This window comes from Diospyros lotus, chromosome 2, assembly GCF_014633365.1.
Source record: "Diospyros lotus cultivar Yz01 chromosome 2, ASM1463336v1, whole genome shotgun sequence".
NCBI classification, from domain to species: Eukaryota; Viridiplantae; Streptophyta; class Magnoliopsida; order Ericales; family Ebenaceae; genus Diospyros; species Diospyros lotus.
Window position 1 is genome coordinate 43,843,911 of NC_068339.1, and position 15,140 is coordinate 43,859,050.

Here is a 15,140-nt window from a genome sequence, read left to right on the forward strand (position 1 = left end):
AAAAAGCAGGAGACTAATATCCCCCCAATCTCCATGGTCTTGAGCCCTTGAAGTTCAATTATTTTTTAGTCAAATTATACAGTAATATATAAGTGTCAATTACACTGCTCAATCTAACTGATTCTTTTGCAATACAATTTAATTCAACCATTAGGTTATAAATGACAGAGAAATTATTAGTTTTTTGTGCAAATCTCATGCACAAAAATAGAATTTTCCCCTTGTTTTATTCCTACTTCTAATACACATACAAACACCTTTACATACTATGTATTTTACTTTAATTTACTATCTTTCTCAAATTTAAATAAATTAGAAGAATATTTCTGTATTTAATTCTCTCACATTCTATTGTTCATGAAGAGAAAAATAAAGAAACTGATATTTCTCCTATATCAAATGCTGTAGGTTTACAACTAATTTATACTAAAGGATAGGAAAAAAATCTGTCAACAAAAGGAAATAATAGAAAAGATTCCAAATCAAATCAAGGGAAATTTGCAAAAATAGGACTGCCAATAAAGAAATTAGCAAAAATAGGACTCTTAAAAAATCTTTGCAAAACGAGAACTTTTGAGAGTTGAATGGACAAAAATACCCCCGAATTATATTGGACCTAGGATCCCTTTGCCGTCTTCCTCTCGCACGCACATCCCAATCCCTTCGTCTTCCTCTCTCATGCACATCCCAATTGGCCGTAGGCCAGAACATCTCTCTCGGTCGTCCTCTATTGTCTGCATCTAGGTTTGCTGTTTTTTCGTCGATTTGTCGCCTTCAAAGCCATTGCAGGCATGTATTCGTTTTCTTATCTTTGAAAACCTTTTGGCCAAAGACGATTGATATTCCTTTTGGGTGATTTCGGAGTCTTTTACCCATTTCGATGCGATTTTTTGAATGACTACGTTATGGGTATGCAAATGAACCTTGCTCTGGTTCTGCATTCTAAAACTTGATTGGTTGAGGGTATGCATTTCACTGGTTTGAACATCTATCGGCTGATGTATCGGATAGATATCGATATATGTCAACCGATATAGGTTAAAACCAGAAGCATACCCAAAAAATGTTTTATATCAGCTCGATTCATATATCGGTCACGAAAATATATATAACGATATGTAAGTATGTACCGACACCATATATCGGTGTGATTGTATCGATTTTAATTTAATGTAAATAGATACATAATGACCAATATATACTTTCTCGACCGATATATGAAACCGATATAACCTTAAACAACCGATAACTTTTTTTACTTTTTTTTACTTCCATTCGGGTGATTGAAGAGTCTTTTATCCTCTTCGATGCGATTTCTTGAATGACAACATAATGGGTCTTCAAATGAACGTCGCTCTGGTTCTGCATTCTAAAGATATATGTAAACCGATATAGGTTCAAAACAGAAGCATCCCCAAAAATGTTTTAGCTATTTGTTTGACACTTCTGTTGGCGAAGAGGGCTAAACATGTCGGTTTATAACCGATAAAGAGGAACTGATATATCTTGGGAAGTGCAACAGACATCATTTGATCAATTTATAACCCATTTAATAGAACCGATAGTATATTCATTTAAATTACGATAGCATTTTCTCAGTTTATAACCGAGTTAATATAACCTGTAGTATATTGGATGAAAATCGATAGCATTTTATCGGTTTATATCCGATTTAGTAGAACCGATAGTGTTTTCAGTTGATATATCGATAACATTTTATCAGTTTATAGCCAATTTAGTACAATCGATAACCGATAGAATACATTTTATCGGTCTATAACCGATGTAATGGAACCGATAGTATTTTCAATTTCCGTTTATATTATAATTGATACAAGTTTCTATTGGAAATTTGTCACCTTCTATACACGTTGCAAGTTTAACTTGATGCCAAAGACTAATGTCGTACTATACAAAAACTTCACACAAACTTCATATTTATATACAAATACCATTACATTGGAATAACAAATCATTAATTCAATAAAAATAAATAAATAAATTTGGTGTCTCTCTTGTGTTGCAGGTCCTCCTTCTATAGAAGGCCAATGGGTGGGAGACTGAAACAGAAACCAAGAAATTGATCTCTTTTCTCGCCCTTGTCAGATGCTAGAGCAAGTTCATTCACAAACACTGATTGCTCTGAGAAGGCCGAGGAAAGTTTGGAGGTTGAAGAATCCAGAATGGTCAGAGCAATCATAGTTTGTGAATGAACCTGCTCTAGTATCTGAGAAGGCCGAGGAAAGTGATCTATTTCCTTGGCTTCTGCTTCAGTTCATTGGGAATACCATCATTAACATTCAGTTGGAGGATCTCCTGCTAATGCATTCAACACAACATCTTCAAGGTGAATCTCCAAAATAAATAGGGAGAAAAACATTAGGCTTACATACAAAGTAAACACTAACTTTATTTGCCGTCTTCCCGAACTCTCGCTTGTGTTCTTCTCAAACGTCGTGATGAAATCATATTTATAGAGCAGTCCTTTCCTATCAATGCTGACATTGGGAAGTGCAATGGACAAATATTTAATTTTTCATCATTAACCATTTAAATATCAGTGTCAACATATCGATTAAGTTACCGATATATAGTAACAAAAACGAATGATGTCGGTTAAACTTATCGGTTTGTATCCGATACATTTGAACCGATAACTCTTGGAGACATTGGGAAGTTCAACTGTTTTAATTTCTCTTAAAGATTTCAAGATCGGTTAAACCATATCGGTCTGTCATCAATACATGCTGCCGACATCATTCTATATTGTCATATCGGTGTACTAATTCTTTCATGTAACCGATATGTCGGCTAACCAAATCGGTGTATTACCAATATCATGGTAGCCATACCAATCTTAAGTATATACCAACACCATATATTGATGTCATTGTATCGCTTTTAATTTAATTTAATGTTAACCGATATATGCGACAACATTTGCTGAATGGACAAACATTGAGAACTGAACGGACATCATTCGCATATCTGTAGAGTATATGGACGTTGGCAGGCATTTAATTCCAGTTGCCAACGTGTCCTACGAGTGCAGACATTGGGAAGTGAACCGTTTTAATATTAAATTCTCTTAAATATTTCAATATCGGTTGGTAATCGATACATGTTGCCAACAACACTTGCCTTTGTCATATCGTTGTACAAATATCGTTTATATAACCGATATGTACACAACGATGTTGAAATATTTATTCATCGATGCGAATGATGTCAGTCAACAAAATCAATTTTATTACCGATATCCTAATAGCCAAATTGGTTGATATAAAGAAGTAAAACTTATCCAAATAATATCAGTTATACCATATCGGTTTTGATATCGATACGTTTAACCAATATCATTATAAAAATTTGATTTTTTCCTGTCTGCACTGCCCAATGTCTACACCGATAGGACTGCTATTTTATTTGACGCAAATGCCCTTCTCGCTAAAATGCGAACACTTGATCTTGCTTCATTCAATCGACTGCTCGTCCCTACGTAACTCTCGACGTCGCTCTTGCTTCCCATTTCCGTTGATCGCGCCTGCTCTTTAACTTCTCATTCGGTTACATCATCTCGTACCATCTCATTGCTCGCGTATTACTTCTGATGGCTCACTCACGTCGTGTGTCGTTCAAGAAGAACACAAGCGAGAAGATGGCTGAGTCGGCGAATAACAAGAGCGAGAAAAAGACAACAAAAATAGATAAGGACTTGGAGGTCAATAAGTTTTTCACCGCCAGAATCACGAAACTTAATCATTTTGAAGGCACCGTTGAAGGCATTCGGAGGACGCTGAATTAGAAGCCTCACCTAGAGGACAAGTTTAAGGCATCTGCTTTTGGCCAGATTGTCTATGGGATAGAGGGACTAAAATGGAGCATTCAGTTAGTCCACAGACTATTGTTAAGCCTGTTCAAGCAGACAGACGAAGAAGGATCATTGTCCTCCAGTCTCAGAGGTCAGGATATAAAATTTGGGAGGGATGAATTTGCGCTGATCACGGGGTTGAAGTTTGGCAACAACGAAGCAACAAAACGAAAAATCATATTGAAGGAGCCTCCGCAACTGTTTGCCAGGTTTTTTCCCAAATGGAACCTAAAGATGAGGGTTTTAGGGTCTAGGTTAATTCAGGTGTTTCACCAGGATATTATGAGCGGAAAGGTGGAATGTTCTGATGACGAACTCCTATCTATGTCATATCTGATGATGATGTGGGAAATCAATTCCAAGGCTCCTCAAACGAGGGTGGTTATCCAATATTTTCACATGGCCTCTCACTGGGATGAGTTGAATCGGTTCCCTTGGACAACCGACTCCTTTATCACTACCACAGAGAGTGCCAGAAAAGGCATATTGAATGGGTTCAATCAGCAGAGCAAGAAGAAGACGTATTCAATTGGAGGTTTCTCACTCACCTTATGGGTATGATTTTATTCTGTTAAAATATAGAGATTTAGCATCGTTGTGGACTTACCGATACGAATGTGAGTATCGATAATTAAATATCGGTTTAATAACCGGTATGTATAAATAACCAATGATATAAACCAATATGTCTGTTATTAACCGATATGTCTACTTTAAAATATTATCCTTACTATATGTCGGTGGAGCACCGATGTGGACTAACCGATACAAATGTGGATATCAGTTATACCATATCGGTAAGTGGCCGATTGTTTTAACTGACATGTATTTTATTAACCGATATTTATAACCAATATGTCTAATTTATATCGGTTTTCTTACTCAATTACAGATCTTTTTGTTTGAGGTCATGCCACATTTGGTTGACCAGAAAATTGTGAAAAGAATAGGAGAAGGCCCTCAAGCTCTAAGAATAAAGAAATTGAGACTTTTTCATCCTCAGATCTCCCAAGGACAAATTACGAAGAAGGGAATTTTTAATAAAGATGTTATCCATATGGTGCCAACAGAAGATGAGAGGCGTGCAGATTATTTTTAAAAGGCACATGATGTGGTGGTTGAAGAAGAAGAAGAAAATGAAGCGGAAGAAGAAGAAGAAGAAAATGTGGTTGAAGGAGAAGGAAGGGGTGAAAATGTGGTTGAAGAAGGAGGAGGAGGAAGGGATGAATCAAATAACCAAATGGGAACAAGGCGTGTGGAGCCGAAGAAAATTAAAACATTAAATATTTACAAGGTATAAAGAATGAAGTTGGGGAACTTAGGAGGGAAGTTCAGGAGTTGAAGATGGAGATTGGATTGATGTAGATGGAGGTGAAGAGGGATCTTGGTAACATGATGAACTTTTTGAAAATAATCTCGAAGAAGGTGGAGAATATGGGAGAGAGGATGGACAGGGAGGGGGAGGGGAATGGGGAAGATGTGGAGAAGGAGAAGGTGAAGGTGGGGATGGAAGTGGAGGGGGGGAAAGTGGAGGAGGGGGAGAAGGTGGAGGTGGGGAAGGATATGGAGGTGGGGATGGAAGTGGAAGAGGGGAAGGATGTGCAGAAGGAGAAGGATGAGATGAAGGAGAGGGATGATGTAGAGGAGAAAACCGAGGAGATGAAGGATGGGGAGGAAGGATGGAGAGGATAGGACGGATGTGTCCTTAGAATTAGTAAGTGCGACAGGTACTATTAGGGAGACATATAAAAAGAGACGCACAAGGGGTAGAAAAGAAAAACGACCATTGAATCAATATTAAAGCCTCCTGCTGAAACGGAGGACAGAGGACCACCCACATACACCTCCGGGCTTCACAAGCTGAGCCCCCTAGAAATAAGTGCTCTAACTGGTAAGATTTGGGAGTCTTTACAAAATTATCTGAAAAAGCTAAGTAAGACATCAACTGTAATAGCAAGTTGTTGTTCAATGAATAAGAACTTTTTTGAGACCTTCACCACACCGGACAAGTGGCTCCAATCTAAGGTAAGTAATTCTCTAATTGTATCAGTTTTATTCTATAATAATTCTGTTATTGGTATTTATACATCGATATTCATACATCGGTGTATCGATATATGTAATCGATAGTGTTTTTGTGATTATATATCAGTTATGAAACCTCTATCGAGATTCATATATCAGTATTCATATATCGGTGTATGACTGATATATGTTACCGATAGTTGTATTGGTAATTATATATCGGTTATGAAACCTTTATCGACATTCATATATCGGTATTAATATATCATTATATGACTGAATATGTTACCGATAGTTGTACTGGTATTTATATATTGGTTTTCGATGTCGGTTGCGAGCATTTTTTTATAACCGATTGGTAGTTATGACATTTTATTTAAATCCTTGCAGCACATGGACGCCTACGTGTGCATGCTTAACAAAAGAATGAAGGAATCGGAGACACACAATAAGGAGTCAACATTGGTTGATACAACATTTGCCGTAAGTTATACAAGAAACAATATATATCAAAGTGATAACTTAACAATGTATATATTTATCACTTTGATAACTTATTGTTTGTTGTATAACTTATGGCAAATGTTGTATCAACCAATGTTGACTCCTTATTGTGTGTCTCCGATTCCTTCATTTTTTTGCTAAGCATGCACACGGAGGCGTCCATGTGCTGCAAGGATTTAAATAAAATGTCATAACTAACTATCGGTTATAAAAAAATGCTTACAATCGACATCAAAAAATGATATATAAATACCAATACAACTATCGGTAACATATATCGATCATATACCGATATACCGATATATGAATGGTCGATAAAGGTTTCATAACCGATATATAATTACCAATACAACTATCGGTAACATATATCGATCATATACCAATATATGAATACAAATATATGAATCTCGATAAAGGTTTCATAACCGATATATAATCACAAAAACACTATCGGTTACGTATACCGATACACCGATGTATAAATACCAATAACAAAATTACTATAGAACAAAACTGATACAATTAGATAATTACTTACCTCAGATTGGAGCCACTTGTACGGTATGGTGAAGGTCTCAAAAAAGTCCTTATTCATTGAACAGCAGCTTCCTATTACAGTTGATGTCCTACCACTTGGCTTTTTTAGATAATTTTGGAAATACTCCCAAATCTTATCGGTTGGAGCACTTATTTCTAGGGGACTTAGCTTGTGAAGCCTGGAGGTGTATGTGGGCGGTCATTTGTCCTCCATTTCAGCAAGAGGCTTTAATATTTGATTAAATGATCGTTTTTCTTTTCTGCCCCTTATGCGTACGTCACTTTTTATATGTCTCCCTAACAGTACCTATCGCACTTACTAATTCTAAGGACACTCTGTCCTATCCTTTCCATCCTTCCTCCCTTCCACCCCATCCTTCATCTCCTCGGTTTTCTCCTCTACATCATCCCTCTCCTTCTTCTCATCCTTCTCCATCTCCACATCCATCCCCACCTCCACCTTCTCCCCCACCTCCACCTTCTCCCCCTCCATTTCCATCCCACCTCCACCTTCGACCCCTCCACTTCCATCTCCCTCTCCACCTTCTCCCTCTCCTCCATCCCTATCTTCACCTCCATCTTCATCAATCCGATCTCTATCTTCAACTCCTGAACTTCCCTACTAACTTCCCCAACTTCATTCTTTATACCTTGTAAATAGTTCTTTAATGTTTTAATTTTTTTCGGCTACACACGCCTTGTTCCCACTTGATTATGTGATTCACCATTTTCTTCTTCTTCTTCTTTTCTTCAACCACATTTTCACCCCTTCCTTCTCCTTCAACCATATTTTCTTCTTCTTCCGCTTCATCTTCTTCTTCTTCTTCAACCACCATATCATATGCCTTGTAAAAATAATCTGCACGCCTCTCCTCTTCTGTTAGCACCATATAGATAACATCCTTATTAAAAATTCCCTCCTCCGTAATTTGTTCTTGGGAGATCTGAAGATGAAAAAGTCTCCATTTCTTTATTCTTAGAGCTTGAGGGCCTTCTCCTATTCTTTTCACAATTTTCTAGTCAACCAAATGTGGCATGACCTCAAAAAAAAAATCTGCAATTGGGTAAGAAAACCGATATAAATTAGATATATCGGTTATAAATATCAGTTAATAAAATACATGTCGGTTAAAACAATCGGTCAATTACCGATATGATATAACCAATATCCACATTCGTATCGACTAGTCTGCATGGCTTCTCGACCGATATATACTAAGCATAATGTTCTAAAATATACATATATATTATAAATATCAGTAAATCAAAGACATGTCGGATAAAAGAATCGGCCACTTACCGATATGGTATAACCGATATCCACATTCGTATCGGTTAGTCCACATCAGTGCTCCACCGACATATAGTAAGCATAATGTTTTAAAGTAGACATATCGGTTATACATATTGGTTAATAACAGATATATCGGTTTATATCATCGATTATACATATCAGTTATTAAACCGATATTTAATTACCAATACCCACATTCGTATCGGTAAGTCCACAACGATACTAAATCTCTATATTTTAACAAAATAAAATCATACCTGTAAGGTGAGTAGGAAACCTCCAATTGAATACGTCTCCTTCTTGCTCTGCTGATTGAACCCATTCAATATGTCTTTTCTGCCACTCTCTGTGGTAGTGATAAAAGAGTCGATTGTCCAAGCGAACCGGTTCAACTCATCCCAGTGAGAGGCCAGGTGAAAATATCGGATATCCACCCTCGTTCGAGCAACCTTGGAATTGATTTCCCACATCATCATCAGATATAATATAGATAAGAGTTCGTCATCAGAACATTCCACCTTTCCGCTAACAATATCCTGATGAAACACCTAAATTAACCTAGAGCCTGAAACCCCCATCTTTAGGTTCCATTCGGGGAAAAACCAGACAAACAATTGCGAAGGCTCCTTCAATATGATTTTTCGCTTCGCTGTTGCAAACTTCAACCCCGTGATCAGCATAAACCCATCCCTCCCAAATTTTATATCCTGACCTCTGAGCCTGAAACACAATGATCTTTGCTCGTCTGTCTGCTTCAACAGACTCAACAATAGTCTGTGACCTAACTAAATGCTCCATTTTAGTCCCTCTACCCCATAAACAATTTGGTTAAAAGCAGATGCTTTAAACATTTCCTCTAGGTGAGGTTTCTAATTTAGCGTCCTCCGAATGCCTTCAACGGTGCCTTCAAAATGATCAAGTCTCGTGATTCTGGCGGTGAAAAACTTACTGACCTCCAACTTCTTATCTATTTTTGTTGTCTTCTTCTCGCTCTTGTTATTCGCCGACTCAACCATCTTCACGCTTGTGTTCTTCTCGAACGGCACACGACGTGAGCCTGTCATCAGAAGCAATACGCAAACAATGAGATGGTACGAGACTATGTAACCGAATGAGAACTTGAAAAGCAGGCGCAATCAACGAAAATGGGAAGCAAGAGCGACGTCGAGAGTTACGTAGGGACGAGCAGTCGATTGAATGAAGCAAGATCAAGAGTTCGCGTTTTAGCAGGAAGGGCATTTGCGTCCAATAAAATAACAGTCCTATCGGTGCAGACATTGAGCAGTGCAAACAAGAAAAATTCAAATTTTTATAATGATATATGTCAAACATATCGATATCAAAACCGATATGGTATAACCGATATTATTTGGATAAGTTCTACTTCTTTCATATCAACCAATGTGGCTATTAGGATATCGATTATGTTGATCGGTAATAAAATCGATTTTGTTGACCGACATCATTTGCATCGGTGAATAAATATTTCAACATCGGTGTGTACATATCGGTTATATAAACGATATCTGTACAACGATATGACAAAGGCGAGTGTTGTCAGCAATATGTATCGATTACCAACCGATATCGTATAATCGATATATTGAAATATTTAAGAGAATTTAATATTAAAACGGTTCACTTTCCAATGTCTGCACCAGTAGGACACGTTGGCGACCGGAATTAAATGCACCGATATGACAATATAGAATGATGTCAGCAACACGTATTGATGACAGATCAATATGGTTTAACCGATCTTGAAATGTTTAAGAGAGATTAAAACGGCAGTCCTCTGAATCACAAGAAAACTCACCAAAACTATCTCCTACATAAATAAGGAGCTGCGCAGCAGCGACAAAATGGGGAACCAACTGACACAATTGTTCTCTACTTTGGCAGTGGAGGAGGGCCACAACAGCAAGGCAATGCAAGGGGAGTTTTACTTAACAGTCAACACACCCCTGGGAAGGCATGATCAAGTACACCATCTAGACCTTCTTGATGAATTGCTGGTAGAATTTGAGGACCTTTTTATTAAACCTACAACCCTTCATCCCACCCGAGTGTTTGACCATGCCATCAACCTCAAACCTAATGTTGAGCCTATCAATATTAGATCCTACCGTTATCCCCCAATCCAAAAGACAAAGATTAAGAAAATAGTTAGGGAGATGCTACACCAATCTATCATTAGACCTAGCCAAAGTCCTTTTGCTTCCCCAGTTTTATTAGTCAAGAAAAATGATGGAACATGGCGTTTTTGTGTGAACTATCGCCAACTTAATGCAATGACCATCAAAAACAAATTTCCTATACCCCTTGTGGAAGACCTTTTGGATGAATTACACTATGCCTTCTCTAAGCTTGACTTATGCTCAGGCTACCACCAAATCAAAATGAAGCCCGAGAATATACCCAAGACAGCCTTTAAACCACACCATGGACACTTTAAAACTCACCAATGCACCAACCACTTTTCAGTCCCTTATGAACCGAATTTTTTAGCCCTATCTACGAAACAACCCTACCTTTGACCAACACTTAGCTCACCTAAGAACCACCTTTGAGGTCCTCAGGTCTAACCAACTCTTTATCAAAAAGACTAAGTGTGTTTTTGGTCAAGGTCAGGTGGAGTATTTAGGGCACTTAATATCAGGGGATGGGGTCAACACAGACCCAAGAAAGGTGGAAGCCATGGTGGCTTGGCCCAAACCTACTACGATAAGGGCTTTGAGGGGATTTCTTAGGTTAACTGGATACTACCGCCAGTTTGTGAAGGATTATGGGATTATTAATAAACCCCTGACAAAGCTCTAAAAGAATGGAGGTTTTAGCTGAGGACAAGAGGCAAAGGAAGCTTTTGAGAGATTAAAAGGGGTTATGAGCAAGGTACCTATCCTAGGGTTGCTTGATTTCAGCAAGCCCTTTGTTTTGGAGACAGATGCATGTGGGAGAAGAATTGGAGCAGTATTGATGCAAAAAGGAAGGCCATTGGCATTTCTAAGCCAGGCCTTGAGTCCTAGGCACATGGCGCTCGGTATATATGAGAAAGAGTTCCTAGCAATGTTAAAGGTTGTTGAAAAGTGGAGGCAATATTTAGGGGGAGGCAAGTTTATAATTAAAACGGATCACGAGAGTTTAAAATTTATGTTGCAACAAAAATTGCATACTCAACTACATAAGAAGTAAATGGCCAAGCTGATGGGATTGGACTATACTGTACAATACAAGAAGGGCAGGGAAAATGTGGCAGCAGATGCACTCTCAAGGTGCCACGAGGAAGGAAGCTCAGCAATTATAACTACTAAAGTTCCTGAATGGTGCCAAGAAGTAATAGCCAAATATGAGGGAGATGAAAAAGTAAGGGAATTGTTGGAAAGATTGGCTATGGGTCCTAATGAGGGAGATGGATACACCTTGGTGGAAGTTATGTTGAGGTATCAAGGCAGGTTGGTGAAGGGGAACAATGAAGATCTCAAGAGGAGAATATTGCAGGCCCTACATGAGTCTCCATTGGGAGGGCATTCTGGGATTCGAAATACCTACCTTCGAGTAAGGAAATTGTTTTATTGGCCCAAGCTTAAAATAGAGGTAAAGGAGTTTGTGTTAGCTTGAGACACCTACAAGAGGGGTACATATGAGATCCTGGCTTACCGGAGCCTCTTCCAGCCTCTACCCATCCCTAACCAAACATGGACTAGTGTGTCTATGGATTTCATTGTAGGTTTACCGAAGTCAGAAACAAAGGACAGCATATTAGTGGTTCTTGATAAGCTAACAAAATTTGCCCATTTTATAAGGCTTACTCATCCCTCTACAGCCCAAGAGGTGGCTAGGGTTTTTCTAGATCAAGTGGTGAAATTACATGGGACTCCTAAGTCTATAATTTTAGATCGTGATAAGATCTTTACTATTCTGTTGTGACAAGAGCTTATGAAGGCTTTGGGAACCAAGTTGAACATGTCCACAACCTATCACCCCCAATATGATGGGCATAAAGAGAGAGTGAACTAAAGCTTGGAAATCTACTAAGGTGTATTTGCTTCCTACAACCTAAAGGGTAGCATAGGCGGTTGTCCTTAGCTCAATGGTGGTATAACTCTAACCACCATACTTCCCTCAACATGTCCCCCTTTTGAGGCCCTATTTGGGTACAAACCTCCCATTTTGCCGGCTATAGGAGAATACATTACTATAGCAATAGTTGAAGAATATCTACAGCATAGGAAGAAAGTATTACAACAACTGATGAGGGAGTTAGCCTCAGCTCATAATAGAATGAAACAATTTGTTGACCGAAGGAGAAGTGAGAGAGAGTTTGCAATAGGGGAAGAGGTGTATTTAAGGCTAAGGTATCCTCATCTAAAGTCCATCACTCAAGGGTCAGTGTCCAAACTCAACCCCAAGTATTATGGACTATTTCCCATAATTGTTAAGATTGGGAAGGTGGCCTACTATTTGCAACTTCCAAAGGAATCACAAATTCACCCTGTGTCCCATGTTTCTCTGAAGAAATCTGTGGGCACACAATAGGTGAGACTTGCATTACCCCTACGTCCTAAGGAGGTTAACAAGACAATGGAGTCTGAGGCCATAATAGATAGGCGGGTGGTATACAAGCAAGGGTCACCACTTATACAAGTTCTAGTAAAATGGTAGAACAACCCTACAGATAGCAGTACTTGAGAGTATCTACTCGATTTGTTCAAGCAATTTCCTAGGTATGCCAACCTCCTCAGCATTTCTTGAGGACAAGAAATTTGTTAAGGAAGGGAGAATTGTCACGAGAAAGACCATGGTTTATGGGATTTTTTTTTTTTTTTTACCGTTACAACTTCTGTTGTTATAAGTTTGTTAAGCATAGAGAGTAGCCACATGCAAGTGGTTAGAGTATGGTGGAGGGTTGTTATAACCATGGAAGAGTGTAGAATCTACCTTGGCAAGGAACCACCCTCCTAACATCTTGTATAAATCCCCAATGATCCTCATGGATTAGGGCATCCAAAATATTGAAGATAACTCTCTCTCTCTCTCTCTCTCTCATTCTACAATCTGCTCTCTGTTCCTTGTTATTTGTTCTATGCCTTCCTAATTTATATCGAATTAGGAAGAAGACCATTGTAATGCTTAGGCCGTGACAAAGAAATATCTAGAGGATTCTAGATCAGCATGTCATGGAGTTGCTAATATCTAGCCACATCCCTGTTGTGAAGTGTCTACATGGCAATTATCCTAAAGGAGTAAAATTATGCTAGGGATGAACCTGATTTTTCAGTATAAATTTCTATTTTAGATCAAAAAATTCATCTCTATTCTATACTCTAAATTTAGTGTCTACTCTTTGGCGAACTTTATTTATGCTATATATGGTTATCCACTCATTATGTTTTGATAAAATTAGGTAGATTGAATGAATTCTACCTCACTGTTCTCAGATTATTCCTTGAGTACAAGTACACAAGTTTCCTAGCTCATTACTAATTCTACTTCAACTATGATTCCTAAAATATCTCCTAATTTACAGCTCTTAGATAACTCCTAATTTATAGCTCTGGATACAACATAAGCAAATTAAATAATCAAACTTAAACAGATAATTAATTACAAACTGAAACAGATTATTATCAACAAGAGATAAGAAGAGATGAATGAGATTATCTGGTATTTCTTGGTTTATTCCTTAGCACGAGCCAGCCCTAGTTTTATCTACCTTATCTTCCACCAACAACCCCTCTCAAGCTGAGGAATATATATCAAATATTCTCAGCTTGCTTCGAATTGATTCAAAACTCTATTTCTGCATTGCTTTGGTCAGAATATCCGCATGCTGATCTGCAGTGAGAATATAGGTTAACTTGATTTCTCCTTCTTCCATTTCTTGTTTCACAAAGTGTCTATCAATTCGGACATGCTTCATTCTATCATGTTGAACAAAGTTATTAACTATATTGATAGCTAACTTGCTATCACTATAGAGTAACTTAGGAGATGATACTTGCATAGAAAGATCTCCCATCAACCTTTCCACCCATATTATTTCACAGATTGCCTGAGCAATAGCTTGATACTCGGCTTTAGCACTACTGCAAGCTACTACCTGCTCTTTCTTCCAAGTTACCAAATTACCCCATAGCCTTGTACAATATCCAGGTGTTGATTTACTATCTTCCACTACGCCTGCTCATTCAGAATCTGCATACCCGACTATTCCTCTGTCTTGGCTTTTCTTGAACAATAGCCCTTTGCCTAGTGTTCACTTTAGGTATCTAAGGATGTGATAGGCTACTTCCAAGTGTCTTTTAGTTGGAAGATGCATGAATTTACTAACAATACTTACAGCGTATATAATGTCGGGTCTTGTGTGCAATAAGTAAATGAGTTTGCCAACCAGTCGTTGATACATCCCTTTGTCTACTTGATAGTCTTCTTCTCCTTCTCTATTCTTCCAGTTAGCCTCAAGTGGTGTACTGTTGGTTTACATCCTAACTTGCATGTTTCCTTTAGCAAGTCTAGAGTATATTTCCTTTGAGATACAAAAATACTCTCCTTGCTTCTTACTACTTCCAATCCAAGAAAGTACCGTAATTCCCCTAGCTCTTTTACTTCAAATGTCTGTTTGAGCTACTGTTTCAGTTGCTGAATTTCTTGATGATTGTCTCTAGCGATGATGATATCATCTACATAGACAATTAGAATTGTTCTCTTCCCATCTCTCCCAATCTTAGTAAATAAAGTGTGGTCTGCTTGTCCTTGATTATATCCCAACTTGTATAGTGTGTTGCTAAATCTCTTGAACCAAGCTCGAGGTGACTGCTTTAGCTCATATAAGGATTTCTCTAACTTGCATACTTTGTTTCTTGTGTGATCAGTCTCAAACCTGGGTGGTATACGCATATAGATTTCCTC

General features: G+C 38.1%; 1 protein-coding gene across 6 annotated transcripts in view; it reads right to left on the minus strand.

Annotated features, from left to right (window-relative positions):
* LOC127795430 (uncharacterized) overlaps positions 1-15,140 on the minus strand; it is a 109,552-nt gene that overhangs the window by 79,208 nt on the left and 15,204 nt on the right. The gene's annotated exons all lie outside the window — the stretch shown is intronic.